Genomic DNA, 24,838 nt, shown 5'->3' on the forward strand with positions numbered 1-24,838 from the left:
AGTTCAAAAGTGAAGGTGAAACAATTGCCGAGCTTTAGGCTTGAGTCTGTGTAGCTATTGTGAAGGATATATTTTATTATCTAGTTTGTAACCAGTTTCTAAGATGAAGAAAACGAAACTTAGAAGATTTTTTATATGTTAAAAGGGCTTTTAACATATTGGAAGTTCAGAAAATTCTGCTACGGAGTATACTGGACTAGAAAAGTTTTTAGGCCTTATCTACTGCTTTCTGAATGAATACCATTTTCATGGAAATTCATGGAATGTATTTGTATAGTAATAATGAACAACACTGTTGATAATCAACGAGAATGTTGCATCGGACGAGAACTTTTTAACTGCCATTATCAACTCTGCAATATGCAGTGTTACCAGCATCTCAGGAACATTTAGATGCGACGTTGGTTAAAAACAAAAGCTTTACCATGAATATGGGTCTTTATTCTCAGGTCTCTGGCATCCAACAGACAGTTGACAACAGTACAACTGTATGAGACAGTATCTGCAATTCGAAACACGTCAGCCTGTCTGATGCCAAGCCACCTGGACACGACAGGTCTTCACGTGAGCCTCAATATTCATGAAGACTTACTAACCAACATTATAATTGCGAATGTAAGTTTGTATCTTACGATTTCACAGTTTGAGATAACTGATTGATGAAGTTTGGCGTGACCCTAGGTACGAGTATCTATTATGGGTTCTATAGGTACAGAAGAATTGATACAAGCTTGATAATATCAACGAAAACTTAATTATGCTTTCAATCTCTTGGCAAACTATGACTATTATAGTTTGCACTTTAGGTCTCAGGATGCCGCACTATCCATCTAGTCGTGGTATACCTAAATCTATTCCTTTTCAAATCAATGCTGATACAGGCTCAGGAAGGTAATCAGAAAAGAAAATCAATAGCTTTTCATCAATTAAATCAGACGTGAAAAAAAAATAACCAAGCCTCCTCAACACGTGCAAAAAATTCAAATTAAATTCGATACACTACAACTTTAAAGCTTTAACAAAAAAGGCAATGATTATGTCATACATAATTTAATCCAAAAATACATATCAAAAACCTGAAACTTTATTACGTCATGTTCGCCTTGAATTACCGCGGCAAGCAAGATCCTTGCTCGATGAAGAAGAAAGTATGCGCGGGCGCAGGGTGGGCGTGGCCCCGGGGAGGTCAAGGATACGATAAAGTTCAGTCTGTGAGCTTAATGCTATGTGCAATGAAGCTGCACTTAGTTTTTAATGCTGTTTGAGTTTAATGTGTGTTTTTGTTGGTAAAAATGATGAATGGTGTGGAGTTATTATGTAGGTATTTTTTACTTTTTTATGGTCTGCGATTTTCAAGCTTTTACGATAGGTTAGGGCAAAGTTAAACTTAAGTTCAGTAATTATTTTCGAAATTACCTTTGAATTCAAAAATACCAAAAGTAGAACTAAATTACTAGCCAAACAAACTTTTCCTCATTAGCAAAACCATAATCTCCATTTCGCGAACCAACAGGTCATATTGACAGGTCAACATCATCCACTTACTGTAGAACAATTTAACGCAACCCACTTTACTAATATTGAAGGCAATTAACACCAAAACCACTTCTTTGTCCCTGTGAGAAGTATTCCGAAAAATAATATACTTTATGAAAACAAACGCTGACATGGCACACATTCGCGTAATGGACAGAATAACGGTATTAGGTGAAGTCATCAAAGGGTCTACCTTAATGATGAAATCTTGTGAAATCAATCGACTAAAGTTGAAACGAGTCTTCTCTATTTAACACATCAAAGCTTCATTACTTATACTTACATTGAACGTTAAACTTTTATATTATTATATTAACCAAGAGCCAAGAACGAAATTAAACCCTTGATGGTTTAGTTCTCAAAAATTTTATATTTATTTACGGACATTTTCCTACAAGATCTTTTTTCTTTGACACTCAAAAAACAACAGCAAACATACCAATAGACCGCTTAAAGGCAATTTAAAACTTCGTGAGCTTATTCTGTGCTAATAAATTACATCGTAAGGTTCTTGAAGGATAATAACAGCAATCATATCGCTGTCACAACTATCAGCTTTGATTTATCGCTGTTTGATTATGCGCATACGTTGCGCAAACGCACTGCAAGCCTGCAACTTACTATTCAGGTTTCACAACTTTGAACCGTGGAATATAGAACTGGCTGAAAATACATTAAATTCCGATCTAGGAACGAAAGGAGTTTTGAACCAGTTACATGTCTAACACGCGATAAGTGTATGTTTAATTAATTCATGTATAGTAAAAGCGTTAAGTAGGTCCTACTAGATTGTTCAAGACCTTTGTGTTTGAAAGATCGAACATACTAAAGACAACCTTGGAATTTATGCCGACCACCTTGACCATATTTCAATGCATAAAACAAAAAAAATATCCATGTTCAGATCTAGAACAGTGAAAAGCGAACGAATAATTCAAATTCTACTTTGTGTCGTGAATTTCTGCAACGCTTTTAAAACAATAAGCTGTCAACATGACATACGTCAGATGACTTTCCGCGGGAAACAAAGCGCTCTCGAAAGTGGGTTGCACAGACAAATTAGCGGTTACCTTGCCGTGTCATAGAGGTCACATAGCAGATTTCCACGTAAATCACTTTCCCCATACTTGCACCGTAATTATGTAAAAGTGCGTGTAAACTGGCACGAAATCATAGATAACATTCTTGACAAGCAACTCAATAAATTGCTTTCATGCCTTTCAGTTGCAATTATGTTTGAAATTGCCGGAAAATTTCCTTGATACACAAACATATAACTTCCTTTATGTAATACAGTAAAACATGTGCTAAAACACTCTATATTTGTCTAATTCGCATTTTCGCATAACCTATTTTAACATTTGTCTAAAGTTACAAAAAAGTCCAACAATAGATCCAAACGTTAAAACAAAATGAATCTTATCGTCGCGTTGGTAATTAGGCATGGCGGAACAAGTGCACACGTGTGCGCAAAAAAAAAAGCAGGCGCGGCCATAGTGTCACGCTTGTACGCGCGTTTTTTGTTACGTCTCGTGTCGATGAACCCAGGCCCTTTAGACCAAGGAGTATTTAGCTACATAAAATAAAGAGTAAGAATGTGGGAGTGGTAGTGACTAGCTGATTATTTGGTTGCTACATTGAATAGTCGAATAAAATGTTGGTTTTATGGCTTGTTTCACTATCCTCAGAATATTATAAGGCCAGTCTTTTGGCATATTCTCGTACGATTTTTTAGAAGTTCCATAAAAGATTACTTATTTGGAAAGCTTGGTTTACGAATAAGATTATTACAGAAATGTTTCAAGTAACGGTAGTTTCTAGATTGGTTATTATTACACAATCAGAGCTTATCTTTATGCAGGCAAATTATTTAGTACTGTTACAGTAAGATATATTAAAACCTTAATGTTCAGCGGCCGTGAAAAGCAAACCACCATTTAAACCTGCGGTTAGTACAGCTTGCTAAACTAAGTTTAAAAGGTCGAATGTGTAATCTACCGCTATGGTAACTGCATGCATTCCGTTCAATAGTAGGTAGGTAAGTAGCTTTTCCTTTGCAACAACAATTTAAAAAAATACCTACTTGTATAACGACCCATGTTAATTTTTTCATTGAGGAGTAATCAATAGACCAGCCCCGGATCTAGGGGGGGGCAAGCCGGGGCCCATGCCCCGGGCGGCAAATTCAGGGGGCGGCAAAATCAGGCGGCTGCCTGATTTTAAATCCTACATCACAGATTACCATAATAGTTACCTACAGGGCCGTCTTAACCTATGGTGTAGTTTGGTGCAGTTGTGCGAACAGTAGTGGTTTTAGGCTAGGGCGCGGTTGGGCGACGGCCTAGGGCGCCGGATATAGGGGGCGCCCCAGGCGCCCCCAACCAATCCTTGATCACAATGTTACTCCTATTTTTGTTTTAAATTTCATCAAAGATCGCAACTTATAAGAACTGTATCCAAATGTATGGATAGCATAAGGGCTGTCTTAACCTTGGTGCAGGGTGTGCGAATAACACGGGCGACACGGGCTCAGGGGCGCCGAAGCGAATTTGTGTTAAATTCCGCGTTAAATTTGAGAAATTCTCGAACAAACACTACTTTTATGTCCCAAAACTCAAAAATTTTCGCGCTCGCTTCGCTCGCGGCTTCTTTACACTTATATTTTTTATCACATACATCTACTTTTAATGTCCCAATACTCAAAAAAATTCGCGCTCCCTTCGCTCGCGGCTTCTTCACGTCATAGTCTAGTCTCCTTTTATTATATATGTTTAGGAATTTTAGTGATCCAAAACTCAAAAATTTTCGGGCTTGCTTCACTTTACAGTAGTTTTTATTTTTCAAAAAGGTAAAAAGGTAGCGTCGTTTTTAAGTTCTTTTATTAATAAGAAAGTAACTTCTAGTTTCCTTATTTACGGTACTACTTTAAGTCCCAAAATTTTAATACATAGGCGCCAACACCAACAAAGAGTTATGTACGTTTGGGCTACATTTTAAGTAATTTTGTTTTGAGTTCTAAAATATAACAAAAAAATTCGCGCTCGCTTCGCTCGCGCAATCGACAACTACGTATATGTCTCGCCCAGGGCACTGGTAGAGTAAAAACCAGCACTGTGTGCGAATAACCCGGGCGCCTCGGTCTCAGGGGCGCCGCGGGACGCACCATCTCCAGGAAATTTCGATGAAATTACACCCGTTTGATAAGGAAGTTCCATCGTATCACGATACTTTTTAATTGATCATTTAGATTATTTTTCACTTTTAACATCCTCGAACTAAATGAAAAAATTCTCGCTCGCTACGCTCGCGGCTAAATGACAATGTGTGTGCTATTTTTCTGATGGTTTATTATTTTTATTGACGCCCGAATCAACGAACACAAATGGCATTCGCTCTAATCACGGTTTATTTTTATTTGTACATAATTCCCAGTTTAATTTGTAAGTAAACAAATATCTTTAAAAAATTCGTTTCTTGACAATGTACTTGATCAGGTAATTTTGTGTCATAGGCTCAAAAAATTTTGCGCTCGCTTCGCTCGCGCAATGTTAAATGCGCTTCCGGCTGCTTGTTACTTTACAGCGCTTTTTTAAACTTATTAACTTTTTGTGTACATTCATCTGTCTCGACTTTCATAACTTGGCCAACAGTTTGAGCCTACAATGATTTGGACACATTTTTTTAAGTCCTCTACCTACAAAAAAAGTGACTTTCATTGGTGAAAATATACATAAGTAGGTATGCGGGGCGGCATTTTTCAGTTTTTGCCCCGCCTAAAAAAAATTGAAGATCCGGGGCTGCAATAGACATATTGAAATCTTTACAAAAGCGCCACTGAATTTACAAGATATTACATTTATGTACAGAGAAATACTACATTTATGTACAGAGCTATATTATTTTATCTACGTAGCTATAAGACTGAATCGTGTACACAAAGTCCTTGCTCACTTCACTATTTCTCTATCAATCACTAGACAGACATTTAATTAGCTCAAAACGTGCTTTAACCTTCTTTTCCTTTCATTTTCAGTATCAATAGCAAACAAATTGTTTTAATGTTTACTGCAGTAATTATAAGTCTTCACACAACATGAAAATGTTGCTTTCATAGCACTTAATGAAATACGGCTACAATAAAGAACAATTATATTACTATACAATTATTTTTCGCAACGGAATCATGCTTTAATTACACAAATTACTGTTGGTGAGTGTTGAAAACGTAGAATTATCGCGAGGTCAACGCCCTCTAGTGTTGACGTGCGAAAACTTAGACGGTTACTCTTGTTAATGTTCAAGTAACTGTTAACTGTGTTTTTTTATATAAATATACCCTGCAGTAGGTTAGTAGGACTATCATAGATGGTCATCAGCAATGATTTTTTATAGTACAGATATGTTACCTTCATGTAATTGCAGTTTTCAATCTGTTCCGCGCAATCGAAAATTGCACACATTGACAACTTTTACTGATGAGTAAAACAAAAGATGCGTAAAAGCACGCAAATGAAAGAGATAGTTATTGTTTTAGTCATTGCGCTTCAAATGTTTACTAGTTCATTACTAACTACTAAACGTCCTAATTGGGTGGTATTTGAGTCTTCACAACGCGCGCGCTTGTAACAAATCTATACTATAAAAAATCATTGGTCATCAGTAACAACCAAAGACTATAAAACCACTTGACTGCGCATACAGTGCCCCGACGCTCGCCAAAAGTTAGTGATTTTGCGCGTACTATAAGGCTAAGATCAGTACGATCCTTTAGTAGCGACCGTGAACTGACCAATAGTAGCCGCGGATTATGCCGCGTCCCCCCGCCCGCAGTGGTGAGTCGTGTTCTTAGAAGAAATTGGCGAGTGCGCTCTCTAGTGGTTATTTACTTTATGGTAACAACCAACTAGAAGTACGTGTAAAGTAAGTAATTTCGGATGTGGGAAAAACAACATAAGAAAACAAAAATTATTTTAAAAGCCAAGTTTCTTTCAAAATGACTCAGAAAACTCCACAGAACTAGCTTATTTCACGAGAGCTGCATGGGTATATGTAGCGATAATGCTATATTCAGAGTACCTCTTTACTTAACACCATTGTTATAAAATATTACATAATATCATCATCTTCAAACAAAAGTTACTACAGCATCTTCTAATTTTAGCATACCTAATTATTTAATTTTAACCAAAATAATCCAGATGTAGTAATTTTTCGCACACATTCACTACAACACTCGTAATAAGTAACCAGTGAATGCAGTTACTAGTTACAATTATATTTCGTAATATTAGACACTAAATAATAACTGTAACTTAGATAAATAACTAGTTATGTGCACTATTTTTTAAAGATTTTTCGCACGCGATTGTTCAACAGTTGTAAGCTAATTGTTTAAGAAATCGTAACGGTAGAATTGGGATTATGAACGATAATTTCTTATTAAAATATAATTTATGATAAAAGCAGGACCCCTATATTGAGGAATTAAAAAGTCGTTGTTAAAGTAAGACATTTACCGTCTTACCACAAAAACTTTTAAACGTTAGTTTATGCCTTGTCTAAAAAAATGTCAAATTATGACGTTGACATATGGTTCATTTTGCAGCCAAAATTTTATTAGACAAGTGTAAAACAGGGTTTAAAGTTTTTGTAGTAAGGCCCTTAAACTCAACTTCACATAAAGAACCGTTTTTCTTAAAACAACTGTTAACTTTAAAAATTGAACGTGAAAAATAGTTGACAGTTATATCCTCAAGCGTGACTACATATTTTATATTTTTGTCTCATGCGTAGTTATGGGCCAAATAGACAGTAAAAATATGACACACAAAGTCTATTAAAAAACAATCAGTCACCGATATAATACGGCAATAATTATACTGTTAAAGCTATAAATAACGTTAAAACAAATAAAATTAAATTCAGCATAGCAAGTTTCCTCCTTTCACGCGTTTCCAACTTTCATCCGTTTCTCAATTCCCGGGCAGTTTTTATCTATGACTGCATTTTCTCGATGTGTTCCAGACACGAGGCGAAATCGTCTACTATCGGTCAGCGAGTGAAAATTATTAAGCTGCGATTCATTTACGCGAGCAATCGACGGACGAATGTAAGACTGAGTAGTTTTCTCACAAGCAAGCAATATTGGAAATAGAAAAGAGAAATTGTTTTGGTTTTAGTGTGTTTTTACTATCGTTAGATAAGAGATAATGTTTTATGTAGGCCCTAATATAAATATATCTACGTGATACACTGATTACTCACAGAATAATACACTATTATCTTTACTATTACCGATCACGTTTATAGATAAGCGTTATTTTATCAAAGAATACGGAATTAGTTTATTGTTTTCCTAAAGATTATGAATGAATCATATATTCAGGTGGGTTTTTCACAATCTCAATTCAAAAGTACTTAATTTACTACTTTCATTGTATTTATTGCTGATAAAAACGTAGTCACATGTTACCTATTCATAATTATTGTCACAAGATTACCTGTACCGAGGCATTTACCTGTTTGCCTATGTCGTCGTAGGCAAAAGATAGGAAATAGCTAGATAATTGTTACCTACTTCTTGTGACAAAATCATCAACGCAGAGCTGAAACCACAAGACAAAGAATAGTGTGGCTTCTTATGTATGAGTGAAAAGTCTTCGCCACCATTCAAGTTCGCGGCCTCCTCGCTGCAATCAACCAGCAGCTTAACGCACAAAGTTTCTAACCTCTTAAAGCGATGTTCAGTTTCTAGATTGGCGCATGCTCTAGAATGTTAATGTTCCTACGTTTGCGCCAATTTGCTCTTAATGACGTCTGCGCCCATACGCGGCCATGCAGCGGCCATTACAGTCATCTAATTGAATTATAGCGTATTTATTGAAACACGGCAGGTGCGGTCTACGTATTTTTATTGCGGAAACTTTTAGTAATTAAACAGAATCTATAAAACTACTGGTTTACCTGTGTATAGGGCTGCCATCTCGAATTTCGCCAAACCCGGACAAAGATTAAAAAACCCGGAAATTTGACGTAAATCGCATTTTTTCCCCGGACGGGTACGCTTACACGGAATGAAGTTAGTGTTTTGTATCATAATGCCGATAAATACGTAAATACAGTAAGGTGCTTTCTTGCATGAAAAGTGTCCGGGTTTTCCCCGGACGCTTCTTGAAAACCCGCCCGGACGTCCCCCGGACGGGGTCAAAACGAGGACAAATCCGGGGAAACCCGGACGGATGGCAGCCCTACCTGTGTATATCCAAGGCATACTTAATACCTACGAAATAAACGTTAGTGGGCCAATTCAGCATTTTACACGGCAAAATCAAGGCCCCATTTCCATCGTTTGACCGCACTAAAATAATTGACGGAAGCCCCAAATTGCAACAGCACGCAATTAGCCAATATAGGACGGAAGTTCACGACGACACAGCGGAACAGATTCATGGCTAAACGAATTGATTAGCCAACGTGCTGGCAGTACGTGAGCTACAGTTGTGAAAACTGCAAGGTTTCAAGTTACACATAATCAGTTTATGACGACCTAGTTTAATACAAACAGTAAGACATCGCTAAAATCTATCTAGTTCTTCTGATAGAAATCACTTGATTAGATCAGCTTTTAATGTCAGTACAAATTGCCAAATAAACAAATGAGGTTGCCGTCTCGTTGCGTTGACAAGTCGGTGGGTGTGTAGCTTGCCTTAGACACTCTAAACACAAATGTAAACAATACTCTTTTGTCCTTCAAACGATGGAGAAAGTTGCCACTTACAGTAATTTTCGGATGTTGAAACATCGAGCACATTTTTCCTCAACCTATCGGCTTTTTGGCGTCAGCTTTGGGCGATAACAGAACTCACTTTTGTTTACATAATTACGAGGGTCACACTGAAAGTTTTTAGAACTGGCCACTTATAAACAATATAATAAAAAAATAATTCTAAAATTCGAAAATAGAACTCTTTACCAATATAACTGAGTATATATTTAATTCATTTGTCATTTGTTTTACGATTTGGCGGCAAATTGAAAATTGTCTGTGTCACGTCAACATGAATTTAACACGAGAAAATTTTCGTGCAATGATTTTTTATGACTTTCGATGTCATTTAAGTCAACAAGAAAGTTATAATAGACTACGATTGGCCTTTCACGATGAAGCCCCATCTCGTGCGACTGTTTACAACTGGTTTAATGAGTTTAAACGTGGTCGCACTAATCTCACTGATGATTTACCTGAGGGACGGCCTTCTACGGCGACGACTGAAGATAACATCTGTGTTGTGCGGCGTATGATAAAGACTGATAGAAGAGTGACCTATCAGCAGATTCGGACAAGCTTAGGCATCGTTATGAGTCAAGTGCACAAAATCCTCCACGAACATTAAGCGGTCAGGAAGCTTTGCGCCTGGTGGATACCTCATAATTTGACTGAGGCTCAAAAACTCCATAGTGTGGATTGGTGCCGTAAAATGATTAAAAGATTTAACGGAGGAGACTCAAATGCTGTGTTCGACGTACTAACACTACAATAAAACATATAATAAAACGAATAACTGGCTAATGTAACCAGTTTCTGATTTTCTAAGAACTTTCAGTTTGACCCTCGTAAGATAACATAATGCATTTTTGTGATTTTTGCGTCGATCGACGGTAAACCGATTTAGATAGATTATGCAGTTTTTTACACCCGGTACTCAATACGAACAATCACAAAAGTTCAGCACGTTTTCTCATCAAATATTGTTTTAAATTAATTACGTACTTGTAAGTATCGACGCACGTGTTTTGTTTAAATAAGTAGCTTATAAACAGCTGTAGAAAAATAAATATTTCAAAGATTAGAGAATATTTGATGATTATTCGATTTGCCCTAATAATAAAAGATAGTCAGACAGAAATTCGTTTAGGTTTTAAGCGTTAAATTCGAACCGAATCTCAAGCTATCGCTTTAACAAAGTGTGAAGAAAGCCAGGTGGCAAGTTTAGCATTACTAAGCAATGCTATATCTAAACGCTTTCTCTGTTAAAGTAGTGAAAACGGTTAAATATTTACTGTTTTGTAGTGTTTGGGGGCGTTAAACTGTGGTTCCACTAGACGCTTACGAGAAATACGTCTAATTTCCACCAATAGGAATGTCCCATTTTCAAAGCATACATTGGTGTCAAGCTTTTGCAACAACCCTATTGGTAAAAGTCAGATCCATCATAGCTTCGCAGCATAGCAATGATGATGTATTACGGGCCGAATTTTACTAACTAATTTTGTTATTATACATGAATGGGCTAAACATCTTACTTACACACTATACTTTTTTACTAACTATATGCTACGAAAATATATCAATCTATGAACTCCCATAAGAGTTATAACTGGTAATACGAGGGTGTTCTCTATGCTCTAAATGACCTTTATAGGAATGATGTCATGATATATTTTGAACTACATTGTCTATGCTCATGTACATAGTAGTACAACCAATTACAGATGATGTAACCAGATCAACCGCCTGTGTATAAATAAAATGTCCACATTTATGTACTATAGTGAAACATGATATGTTATTGTATGTATATATTATAGGTATAATGTACATAGGCATGAGTATGTCTGTGTATCATTCAGGGGCGAGGACATCTTGATATGTGATAGCTGATATATCTAATTATATATATATATAAGTATTTATTTTTTAGTTGAGTTGCATTGTATATTAACTATGTTACATAATTTATGCTAAAAAGGTAGTACGTAGGTACCGCCGATGCACCAACAAAATCTAGTTTGGTAATAAAAATAGATGCTTGAATAAATTATATATAATTTGCAACAAGTTTTAGCTGTTTTTATAATTAAAAAAGATTTTTGCATCTATTAATTTAATATTCAATTAGCAACGACTGCAACGAGTATTTTCGTTTACATAAACCATATGACAAATCCATCTTTAGTTTCAGTCTATCAATCGGTGCAGCGTTCGCAAAGAAACGGTACTTACGAACTGTCAGATAACTTTGAATGTCAAATCATCTCGATTTTCACTTTATCACGCGTCTGTATTTCAAAAACTAGAGATACTATGTCTCTAGTCGTGTCTAAGACGGACATTATTATAGTTCAGCTGTATACCTAAAGACAGTTAGCATCCCAATAGCAACCGACTTTCATTTTCAACTAATTAAAAATATTCGCTTAATATATCGTAAGTAGCGATAATTCGGCACTAATTACATGCCTCTGATTACACGTCATATTTTAATGTAATTACTACTGTTACATGAGATTTTTCCTTATTATACTTTTTCACTTTCTTTGAGTGTGTTCTTAGTTTATTATGCGAAGATTTACGAGTGTGTATGTAAAGTTGAATTTGCTAGTTACTGAAAATGTTTGATTTGTATAACTATAGGTGTTGTCTACGGCGTTACTCTGCATCCTGAAAAACTTTATATTTGCAAACCAAACCTCATGAAATTATAGATACGTGTAAATTACATGTACTTGCTCACCTTCTTATTTAATTTCAATGTACATTTTTTGGATAAAGAGTAATCTTTTTGTATATGTATAAGTAATGTATGAGAATAAGTAGGTACATTTTTAAGTAGCTAACGCACAAACCTTCTAAGCAGTAAGATAACCTAAAATATTATAAAATAGGTAAACAATTTAGGTCAAAAACACTCTTGTGCCCTAAAATCAATCCATCCACGATATGTATGCCAAGCGTGGTTTCAATTAGTGTTCACACTTACTGCATCTTTGTTTAACTTATTAGCTATCATTAGCAGTTCTGTACCTAGGTATTTGGTATCTATGTCGATAAACAATGCGATCTTGACCGCACTTGACCGTTCAAATGTTATTCACCGATTACTCTACCGTGAGTTTACCTGTGTCCCGAAGGAAGCACATACTGCACCCGGATAAAAGTAGCCTACATTGTACCTATTCCGATTGTAGATAAGTTTCTGTCAAGTTGTATCAAAATTCGTTGAGTAGATTTTGAGTGAAAGAGACCCACACTCACATACATACCTACATATACATATGAACCTTTAAAGGTACGTAACATTTATTAAATTAACTAGCCTTGGTTTTAATAAGTACTTAAGTTATTGTAGTATGAAAAGCGCACCTAATTAATTTCTTTGAGTACCTAATAAAAAAGTTTAGTTGTGTCGCAGTAATTTAATTAGCTTTCTGCGTAGATTAGCGCTATTTAATACAATTATACCGAGAACTAATTGTTTAATTTGCTCGGTGGCAGTAAAATAATACCAATGAAATATATTTTTATTATTGGTATTTTTCGGATAACCTGTCACTTTGTGGTAAAACCCGAGTAGTAAAACCTTGCAAATGCACTGTAACTGGATTATTGCTTGCAACACTATGTGACATCATAAAATAATCGATATCACAAAGAAACTACACTGCTCAGTCTTTTAAGGATCCCTTAAAAATAGCCTCTCCTTAGTTACCCCCGAAGCAAAAAGAACGCTATGTCCGCCTGTATGTGGCACCGTAGCTCTTGAACGGATTAACCAATTTGGATGCGATTTTTAAGCCTGCCTGGGCCGAAAATAGGGGAAAAACCAGGGGCACAGATTACAAACATGAGGTTTTGAGCAAAAGGGTGTAAGTTTATAAATATTAACACTTATAAATTATTTTTGACTAGTTGACACTGCATGGGAACCAACTATGGACTTCATCAATACGATCAAATGAATAAAAGTAAATATTTTTATAACAAAGTGTCGTGGGAAAAAACCCACGATTATAATATTTTTTGTTTAAAAAACATTTCTATCAGATGAAAGATGAAAGGCAGTTGGAATACAAAATGTTTTCAATAGCAATTGTATGTTTCCAGATGAATAGTAGAATAGTTGACACAGCTACGGCTAAAGTGCAAACAATTCGTGTGAAAAACAATATTAAGACTATCAATAGATAGGATATTTCATAATATCGCATTGGCTGTTAAACTATCATCAACCACAGACAACCTAAAAATCGGAGACTGCCAATCCGTTCCCGCTACTAAATAAAATTTTATTAAAAACAGCTGTTTAAATATTAAAACAAGTTAAAATACGTGATTAAACACGTGATATGAACATATTAATAGCAATATCTGAGCTATCAATATAGCGTGCTGTATAGATTATAGTTTACAAGTGCCAATATCATCGGATCAATTGGCGCGTTAAATATCTATGGACACGGATTATAAATTGTATTTTATCTGTATCGCCACAGATTACCTATGTGTTTTTAATCTGTGACCTACTTCGTGTGTAATGAGGTGTGTTTGTACCTAATTCAATTAAGTTCGTCATCATCTGCCTAGACTTTTTCCCAACTATGTTGGGGTCGGCGTCCAGTCTCACTGGATGCAGCTGAATACCAGTGTTTTACAAGGAGCGACTGCCTATCTGACCTCCTCCATTAATTTAATTAATTTAGTAGTAATAAATAAGAAATAGTGAATTAGCTCGACAGTCGTTCGCCCAGTGAGAAGGTGCTTTAATCCGATTTACGCGACACATCTATTACATAAGTATACATTTTTTTTTCCAAGTACCTACTTATACAAAATCTAGAATAGTTTGACCATGCTAGGTAATTTAAAAAGTAGGTTGAAGTTGAAGATAACTTTTCTTGTTAGGTAAAACCTAAAAACTAAATAAACAGAACCATATTACCAGATTACAATTGATTATAACTATGATTAAAAGTATAATGTCAATAGTGAGTAATTTTTACACCTTTTAGGTACGGAATGGAAATATTTACAACAGGATAAATATTTTCATCATTCGCAAAATCAAATTATTTCAACTTCACATTTGAACACACACATACACACAAACAAATTTTCTAAATATTACTGCCATTTATCTTTTGATTTACGAATATTTTTGGCCTTACGTTCATCATTGTCGATTTCTTTCAACCCATATCTGGAAGGTCGTCTAAAAATATAGACATTTTCTCCTCTGACGCATCAGTAGGTAGTATGTTTTTGTTTTGACGAGATCCTCTGGAGAGAAACAACCAGAGTACAGTAGACCGCACATCAGTGGTAACTGTCATGCACCTTAACTCAATAGTATTAAGTACGATTTTCCTATAAAACTGTTACCACTGACCTGAAGTTGACTGTACAAGGGCTGACGTAGGTCGGTACTGACGAAGATTTTCTATGTAAACAGGGACTGATTGTTTTGCTACAGCCTTGTTGATCTAGTTTTTAAGCAGGTGCTCCGTCAACGTGGGCTGTATTTTTGTTTTTGCATTTCCGTGAAAATCAAATAAGATTTTTGTCGGTCTCTCTATTTATCACCGTTCTTGATATCCGGAAATTAGACCAATAATTTTGAAAACCAAAATATTAATTCACTTCAGAATTTCGTTTTTGACAGGCAACTTATCAAAAATCAAACAGCAGCAGGAAAGAGCAATAAATACATAAAGTGCGAGTTCAATAACCATAATCGGTGCGCGTACGCATCCTTTGACGACAGCGGCGCGCATGCGCGATAACATTGTGTTTCGGAATTGGAGCAGAAATGATACATGTGTGGTTCCATGCTCGCTGTCGTTCAAAATACTGGTTACTTTTTATGAGTAGCTACTGCCCGTGGTTTTTCTCGGTTTACGAAGCAACTACTCTTAGCAGCTACATAAAAACGGCACCATAAACTTTCCTACTGTTCAAGCTATCTTCGTACCAATTTTCATCCAAATCGGTTCTGAAGTTTTGTCGCTGCAGCGTAACAAACAAACATAGGATTCCCGCACTCAAGGGGAATTTTAATGAGCTTATCAGCCGGATGAGCCATGGTGGGAGTATGTTGGCTAACTGATAGAGGTATCCAGCATCCTGTGTGATACCTACATAGTTTGCGATCCCTGTAGATCCCCTAAAGGATGTTTAGTAGGGTCAATGAGATAAGGGATTTATAACTTTGATGAGTAATAAGTGCTATTAAATAGATCATTTTCTGATAATGTGTAGTTTAATTTAAAATATTTCTTACCTTTTAAATCCACGGGACTAGAACAAGACGTAGTAAGACATCAATACCTGAAACAAATTGAAATAATAATAAGTATTTTTTTAATTTTCTACGAATTCGTTACAAGCTGATTTTCTTGCAACGAAAAACGCACACAGCTTAGGTAAATGCCCTATCAATTTGATAAAAGACACTTTCATTAATCATATTCAATCATTTGAAGTTGTACAGTTCAATTGATATAACTTTGAAGTGGGTATGTTTGCAAATAAGAAATTCCCAGTAGTTGAATCATGTTTTCATTTGAAAAGGAAACACAATGTGACACAATGACATGTTTAGTGTAAATGCTACTGCAAGTCCGAGAATTGTGGATGAGAACCTGTGAATACCTTCGATACTTAGCTTGCGTCCCGTGGTACCATCTACATTCCGAGGGAACTAATTCCCGTACCTACTCGCAGTAAAATATACCTACATAAGTAGCCTATGAAACTATCACAGATAATGTAAATTTCTATTGATAAAATATATTTTTTAATCGGTTCTGTAGATCTAGAGATTACCCCTACAACTTCACAAACCCACTTACTAATCTAACTATACCTAATTACTATCTATGTATTGCTTTAGATGAAAGCTCCTATGCGTATGAATACGTCGGCCCAAGAACTAGATAGTGGACTCTTTGACGGATTCCTAGTATTTGGCAGAGAAAGGTTGATATGACATTTTCGCCAAATACGCAGTAACATGACACAAGTTTCATACAATTTACTCAACTAATCTAAGAGAAAGACTGACTAACTCTTACAGAGAAAGTCGGTAAGTGCCATCTAATCCACGATAGTTGTTTACCAAGCACTTATGGCGTATAAATTTTCACTTACGATGACAATGTCAGGGATTTTACCATCATTGTGTTAAGTCTTTATCTCACGGCTTCTAGATAGATAGATATTATCTAACGAGAGCTCGACAAATATTATGTTACATGTTATGAGGAATAGACAAAATATACAAGGCAGTCAGTAGTGCGATCTATTCTTAATATTATAAAGAGGAAATATTTTTTGAAGGCTCCGAAACTACTGATTCGATGTGAAAAATGATTTCACTGTTAGAGAGCTACACTCTTCCCGGGTAACATATGCTATATATTATACCGATACGGACAGTAGGTCCTACGAGACTCGGCTGAAACCGCGGGAAAACGGCTAGTATCATACATATAAGATATCAATTGTAGGTTTGTCTATGTGTGTTAATGCGGCAGCTCTGAGTCATAACCATTTTATAGTTGGAAAATTTCTGGGAAGTGAATTAACAGTTATGTCCCACTTAGAAGTACTGTCATAGAAGTTTTTTTGACGATGATATTATTTCTTACTGAAACTAAAATAAGAACTGACTCATACTGTCATTTTTATTTTAGTTATAATCGTCAACATTCACCAAAGAAGAAGAAAGCAAAAACTTTTTTGACAAGATTTTGTGTCACCACAAAACATTGTGAAAACGTCACAACATTTACGAAAAACAAAAGATAGTTCCAAAATTAAATTTTAAACAACCCAAAGAGGTTTGTTGGCACATAAAATTAGCATGGCCGATGATCTTGACAAGATTAGCATAGGGAAATGACACAGATACTTCGTTACGCCGCTTTTGTTTAAATGCTGATCGATTTGAACAAATGTCACGTATTGTCAATGTAATCAGTTTTGTACACGAACATGAATCGGCTATTCACACCTCAAGTTACTTCCGATGGCATAACAAGGAGTTTGCTGAATGTAAATATTGTCAGTGGTTAGAAAATGGGAAGTTGTAGGTTCAAACTATTTCATTAAAAACTAGCAGGCGTGTCGCGTAGTTTCAAACATAAGTTAGGTCAACAAATTATTAAAGAGAATGACGGCATCTTTATAGATAACTTTTCGAATTGAACGTCCAATGTTCTTATCTTTTAAATTAATTCGATACCTATGCATAAAAGTCGGAGCAATAAAAAAAACATAAATTTATGTTTTAGCTCATATTTAAGGAGTTTGTTTTTCGCAAGAAATACCGGTCATAAATAATAAAATATTCATAAAATTATATAAGGTTATGGAATAACATAATACCTATTGGTTTTGATATTCTATTGGTGATTCTAAAACATGCAAAAGCATAATGTGTGAATTAATCCACATTTTATTATGCCGCATATAATTATGACTCAACTTATAAAATAAATATTTATTTAAGTTCGTCGCCATTAACCCTAATGTTCTAAAATATTTAGCACAGTACAATATTTTGAAACTAGACAGTGGCGGATTTACCAATAGGCCAAGTAGGCCAGTGCCTAGGGCGGCAGATTTAGAGGGGCGGCAAATTTTGCTAAATTTTTTACAGTTTTTTTTATAATTATACGAGTACACAATCCATATATAAAATAAACGATTAATAAACGCACTGTAGGTAATATATGCTTAGGTTTATGTGATCATGAATTTTTAAAAAATTCCAATAGCGTTTCAATAAAAATAAATTGAAAGATCCGCTCGCTTCGCTCGCGGTTCCTTCATCATTTCTGGTTTATTCTGCGCTCTTTGAGTCCAATCTAACAAAAAGTTAAAGCACCGAAGTAGCAAAAACAACTGACGCTCTATGCTGACGATTTCTAAGCTGTTCAGGAGGTGGAGGTCTTTTGTGTCCCAAATAATTTCGCTTTTGTGTTCCAAAACTCAAAAAATTTCGCGCTCGCTGCGCTCGCAACTTTTTCACTTTACATTGGTTTTTTTCAAACTTGTTTGAGTATTTTGTGTTCCAAGACTCAAAAATTTCGCCTTTCACTTGACAGTTATTTTTTTCGAATTTCTTTAGATATCATTGCGTCCCAAAAATCAAAAATTTCGCGCTCGCTACGCTCGCGGCTTCTTCTCTTTGCAGTGGTTTTTTTTCACACTTGTTTGGGTACGTTTGTGTCCCAAAACTAAAAAATTTCGCGCTCGCTACGCTCGCGACTTTTTTACTTTACGCCGGTTTTATAACCTTGTTTTGGTACTTTACTGTTCTAAAACTTAACAATGAGGGTTTTTGAAATTTTTTCTGCCACCGGGTGGCGCCACGTATGCGTCTGGTCCAAACAGCTGTCAAATAGTATGGAATTGTAGGTGCCGAACTTATTGTTTATTGAAATTCTGTTATATTGGAAGTGTTATTGATTTTATTATGGACTACGGTCAGAATAAGGTTTCCGAACTAAAAATTGAGCTAAGAGAGAGGGTGCAAAAGTCACTGGTACTAAGGAAAAGCTTGTTGAAAAATTTGTTAACACAATATGATTTAGTTTTTTTTATTTACTCAACCGCAATAGTAAAACAATAATGCAGTGCTTTAATTATAAAATAAAAAAAACACTAAAATCGTTCACTATTCATAGTAAAGATAAGCACTTTGACAGTTATTAGACCTGACGACTCGGTGCTGCCACCTCGTGGATTGCCATTTTAGAAAACCCTCATTTCGCGCTCGCTGCGCTCGCGGCTTCTTCACTTCACAGTCGCCTATTATTATGTATGTTAAGGACTTTTAGTGATTCAAATCTCAAAAAAACTTTTTCGGGCTTGCTTCACTTTATAGTTGTTTTTATTTTTCAACATTTTTTTGTCTATCCTAGCAAAAAGGTAGCGTCGTTTTTAAGTCCTTTTATTAATAAGTAAGTAAGTTCTAGTTTCTATTTATGGTACTACTTTAAGTCCCAAAATTTTAATTCATAGGCGCCAACACCAACAAAGAGTTATCTACGTTTGGGCTACATTTTAAGCAATTTTTGTTTTGAGTTCTAAAATATAACAAAAAATTTCGCGCTCGCTTCGCTCGCGCAATCAGAACCTGTGTTCCCGTGTTTTTGCATTCACCAACCAGCAATAACTTATGTACGATTGGGCTACATTTTAGGTAATATGTGCTTTGACTAGTTAACTATAAAAAAAAAATTCGCGCTCGCTTCGCTCGCGCAATTGGTAACTACATTACATATTATGTTTCTGTTTTTGGTGTGGGTTTCAATTGGAGTTGGGGGCGCCGTAGAAATCTCGCCCAGGGCGCTAGTACAGTTCCGATTTAGTAGATCCGATTTCAATTTAGTTTCTTTTTTTGTATTACAGGTGTTTCACGGGCGAGTGTTCTTAGACATGTTTCATGAAAATTAATTGAGCAGTTTAAAAGTTACAGACGTTTTACGCTTTAAAGTCGCTGTCAGATAAACTTGTTAGGTCAACATTAAACTCTTCGTTACATAGCGGGTTGCAAAAATAATCTAGTAACTGACAGAAATATCATAAGTTCCCAATCATTAGGGGCGGCAAAAATTGAATGGCCTACTAGCGGCAAATTTGAAAATCCGCCACTGAAACTAGACGATTACGAAATTAAAGAAATTAATGTTTTAGATTTCAAATGGATAATCTTGTTCATAACGGTAAAGAAATTAATTTGCATTCAACATTATGCTGAAAGGGAGGCAATTTTAGTCTTCCTCAAAAAGTTCCTGTTGTCTATGCTTCAAAAAGCACAAACGCACACATGCAAAGCTTTGGCCATGAACCTCAACGCGAGATGCAATTTTGGGCACAAAGAACGTCTTTGGTCTTATTCTGCCATCAACCTTTTTTATGACCATCCTTAAAACATGTCGATACAAGTAAAACTGACGTAACGAAGTCTTCGGAACGTTCCGATTGCTATGCGCAGTGTACCACTTCCCGTTGTCCAACATGGCTGCCAAAATACGGTTGCATAACTGAGAAAGCGCGGCCAACTTGTCAGTTTTACGCCTATCATAACCTGCATTGTTGTTGTTACGGAAATACGTGTTTAGTATGTTATTTAAGCTATTTTGTTGTTTAAATGCGACCTGTTTGTTGTTTGAATTAGTATGTTTGTGTGTCTTAGGTTTCGATTACGTCTGTTTTGCAATGTAGGGCGTGTTATGCAGTGTTTTAATTAGATTGTTATGTCGTGCTGTTGACTTAAGAATCAATAATTATGCCCAGTTTAAGTTTTATTGAGTTCCCCACAAGTATAACCCTTCTTCAGGAATCTCTTGCTCATTTCTCACTCGCTTCTTCTTCTTCAAAAATTACACCACAGAGTACTTCTATATAATGAGTATGACATGACTCTTAAGATCTTTGACAATAGTGGACCAACATTAAATAATAATGATCTTGACTTTGGCAGCCCAGTTTTTATAGAACTAAACTAATTTATCAATGCTACTAGTTAGCTTTCCAGCTATTATGACGAAATAATACGTGTATTTCCGCCTGGTAATGTCAAAAATAAAACAAAGCCATGGAGGCAGTGAACCATAGAGGTCGCGCTGAGCCTACTTAGCGCGTTCCGTTTGACTTTCGTTTTCGTAAACATTCCACTGTTTTGGGTTCAAGGCTGCGCGAATAGATTCCATAGTTGTTAGACATCTATGGAACTTTGCTCTTTGCTTTTGGGTATGCACTGATGCATGTGCAAGGAATTTATCTAATTATTCTTAAGAAATGGATATGCGCTTATTCTCATCTATGAACAGGGTTACTATAAAATTTCTGTGGTATGACCCAGAAATCAAGTAGAAAGATCATTACCATTAAGTTAAAATGCTATAAAAATCTGGCACATGTTGTAAAGTTATGCCCCCTTCCTTGAAGTGAGCCAATGAACTGTCTGTGAAATATTCATGAATGTTGCCAGAATTTGGACGTGTTTCCTGTTGACAGCGATGCGTAAGAATTTTTGAATATATTGCCACGTTCGTGTACATTTATTGGCTACTAAATATTTATACAGATGTCTCGTGAATGCCTTGACAATCAAACCGACCACCCAAATAAGTTAGTATAGTCTCAGTAACCTTCGAAAGGTAAAACCTAACAAAACATCCAACTAACTGTATTTCAAAACTTTATTCGAGATTTTTCCAAAAAAACATCAGTCACATAACAAAGAGTACACTGAGTTTCAATTGAACAACAAAATTAATTATATCATGAGCAATGTTGCCAGTGCGAGTACTTACACGATAATTTTATGAGTCATATAGCATCTGTGTCATGTGCATATGGAATACTCTATGGATAAAAGGTCTCACCGCACTAGCCTAGTTCGTCAATCGTGAGATCGATTTCATATTCTCGATTCAAGAAGGAGTCTGTACTAAAAATATACTCCACGTACTCTCATAGCCTTGATTTTATCTAAATACTGATAAAAGATTATCATCTGAAGAACAATAGCAACCAAAGATAATTTAGAAACTGTAAATCCATGTTGGAATTTGACAAGAAATAGGTGGAAAGTCACGAATGCTCGTAAATTCGCAATGACCACGTCTTGTGTTCGCTTTTACTTCTTAAAGTTCAATGATCTAGCTTCTTCGCGCCATTCCAAGATTAAGCGTGGAAACTGCGGCAAAATTTGTCAATGTCACACTATTTTCACTTTTTCCCAGCTTTGCAAATTAAATACTGCCATTGAAGGTCACGCAAGTGCATGTTGGATTTGACATTTCTATTATAAAAGCGAACAATAGACTTTAAAATATGTTCCCAACTTTTTTGTTCTAATACAGTTTATTGACGCTTATTTGGAACGAAAGAACGTCACGGATTTTATATCGTGTTTAAAATAATTAACTGTCTGATATAGCCATATAAAATTGATACTTAAATTGCGCACGTGATTATGTCGTCAAGTTACACAGGTGTGCCTAAAGAGGCCATGCTATTCAGAGGCTTATTTAAATCTTAAAAGGCCAACTTATCACTCCTAATTAAGCATGCTGTAGTACGAAAAATAAAATTTAAAAGACAGAACCTTGTCACCTTTATCTGTCTGCAGGACGCAGTATTAAAAGTTATTTGTCGGTAACCTCGAGTTGAGGCAGACACACATACCGAAATATTTCTATAGAATTAACATACAAACGGCTGTCCATTCCTATCACGGAACTGCCTTCATTGTAAAATGTAAGAAATAACTTCTGCCTCGCCTTAATCCCATACTTATATGGAATAGTAGCTTATATTGCAACTGGATAAGGTATAAAATTGAGTGTTTGTTCAATAGTTTTTTCTTAAAGCCTGATATTGTTGATAAGGTCATGTCTATGATATATGACTTTTCAAGATTCAATCTTCAAGTTTAAAAAGTTAAGTGCAGGAAACCGCTTGCAACCTTTTTTAAGAAAGTTCATTCAATCAATTTATTTTTATTAGAAACCATTTTAATTTATAGCTACATACGTCTCCTATGCGCTTATTTGTATGAGGATTACCAAGATGTTACTTTATCTATTCATATTTATACTTACACATTATTGTACTTATGTAAATAAAAAAACTGCGCAAGATTGAGACGCAATGCGATAAAATAGTTTCTACTATCTGATAAAAGAGACAAACAATTTAGTGATACGAATAATATGTATAATCGGCAGACGCATTTGCATTGATATTTATTTCTAAATAAAAAAAATATTAACAGGAAAACATTATTATCATAAGATTTCATTATTTTTAAGAAAATAGCTAATCTCACTGACCTTGTTTGAGTACCTGATTAATTACGGTAACATACGATATTTTATCTTATCTCTCATCTAATGACACGGATTATAAACATTTCATTGGAAATTAATTTGTTTACAAACAATGCAATAATAATGTTTTCCTTGCTTTGCATAATAGTGTACCTATCACTCGTTAGAGGTAAACAACATTTTATCGATATCGATCTAAATACATAATTGCTTGCATGCATACGTAATGTGGAATTATGTCTCACTGGTTTACTGTCGCGATTCAGAGATATGCTATATGCAACCTTCATGGTGTAAGCCGTGAGTGTTGCAAGGTAAAGAAAGAAAAAAATCTACTATTTTGTATAGGAATAAACTAGTTCTTTTTTCATAAATACAGCATTGATTGGTATGTATTAAAATTAATTAAAACATTAGAAGTAACCATGTCAATAACTTAATTGAGAGTCTTTTGAAGTAGGTAATTAATTGGGGCAGGTACGAAAGTCAATGAAGCATTAACATTTATAGTATCATAATTGCCAAATAACGTGCTGAAAGTTATCTACAGTTAATACGCCATTACACTTTGATGGTTTTAACGATAAGCCTTACCCTGGTGATAAAGTGGCAAGCCCATGTTAGAATTTTGCCAAGCCCATGTGTACCTACTCAATGTAATTACAAAATGTAAGTATGTATTTCACCCGAAGTATTTCTTAAATACCTACATATTAGCAGATCAGAATCACTCAAATATTATAAAGATTAAAGCTTGTGTGTTTGTTAATTCTTTGAATGGACAGGTTTTGATATTGAGTTTTGGCAATATAATATGTAAGTACATCAGAATACCATAAAAGCTACTTTTTTATCTAGATGCTGGAAATAGTTCCCTTAGGAAGTGGATGAAACTGCTTGCAGAAGCTGTAATGCTTAATATTGTGGTCTAAAATATAAAACAACGTGACTTAGTCGTTAGCTCAGATATAAATAGACGACAATTTAAGGTAATGAACCAAATTCCGTGTCAAAGTATGTGATTACAAGCCTTATTGGTACAGAGTTCTATCGCAATCTACTCTTACTAAAATGGTCTGGTTTCTAATGCAGCTGCACCTTAGTTAATTATTTTAAAATGACTTACAACTACTTAGTAATAAAAAGTAATTGTACATTAATTATATTAAAATATCTGAAGAACTTTTTGTCCAAACATTTTAATTGATTAACTAGTTTACAAAAGTTTTAGTTAGATTTATTTAAATTGCAAAAACATAATCAATATGTGAATTAATGTTGATTTTTCAATCATATGGATTTAAAAAAATTGCAAATCTACAGATTTTCTAAAATACCTAAGGAACCAACAAACTAAGAATGACTTAAAAATGTTAAAATTCATGACTGAGAGAAAGCAATGCAAGACAGTGACTATGAATCGTAAAATGCCACTTAAAACCACTCGGCATGTCATCGTCAGCCATTCGTCAGCCGATTCCATTATTTGATTAGTGACATAGGGTTTAAACAAAATAGTTTTTACTCGAAATCTTCACAGGCCGGAAAGAGCCGCACCTTTGTCAATAAAAAAAGCAATCTGTCAAGTTTGTTAGACTTTTTTTATGAAGTGTTAGTAGTGTTATCGAATACACGCTGCAGGTTTTACAACTCAGTTTATTAATTGTAGGAACTT

At 35.2% G+C, this 24,838-nt stretch overlaps 1 protein-coding gene across 2 annotated transcripts in view; it reads right to left on the reverse strand.

The window, feature by feature from the left end:
- Positions 1-24,838, reverse strand: part of LOC110373196 (SH2 domain-containing protein 4A) — a 55,468-nt gene that overhangs the window by 15,312 nt on the left and 15,318 nt on the right. For both annotated transcript variants that reach the window (XM_021330382.3, XM_021330381.3), the window contains exon 2: positions 15,594-15,640. The gene's annotated coding sequence lies outside the window, so the exon portion shown is untranslated. The remainder of the gene's footprint in view (positions 1-15,593; positions 15,641-24,838) is intronic.

The sequence above is a fragment of the Helicoverpa armigera genome, chromosome 18 (assembly GCF_030705265.1).
Source record: "Helicoverpa armigera isolate CAAS_96S chromosome 18, ASM3070526v1, whole genome shotgun sequence".
Lineage (NCBI taxonomy): Eukaryota > Metazoa > Arthropoda > Insecta > Lepidoptera > Noctuidae > Helicoverpa > Helicoverpa armigera.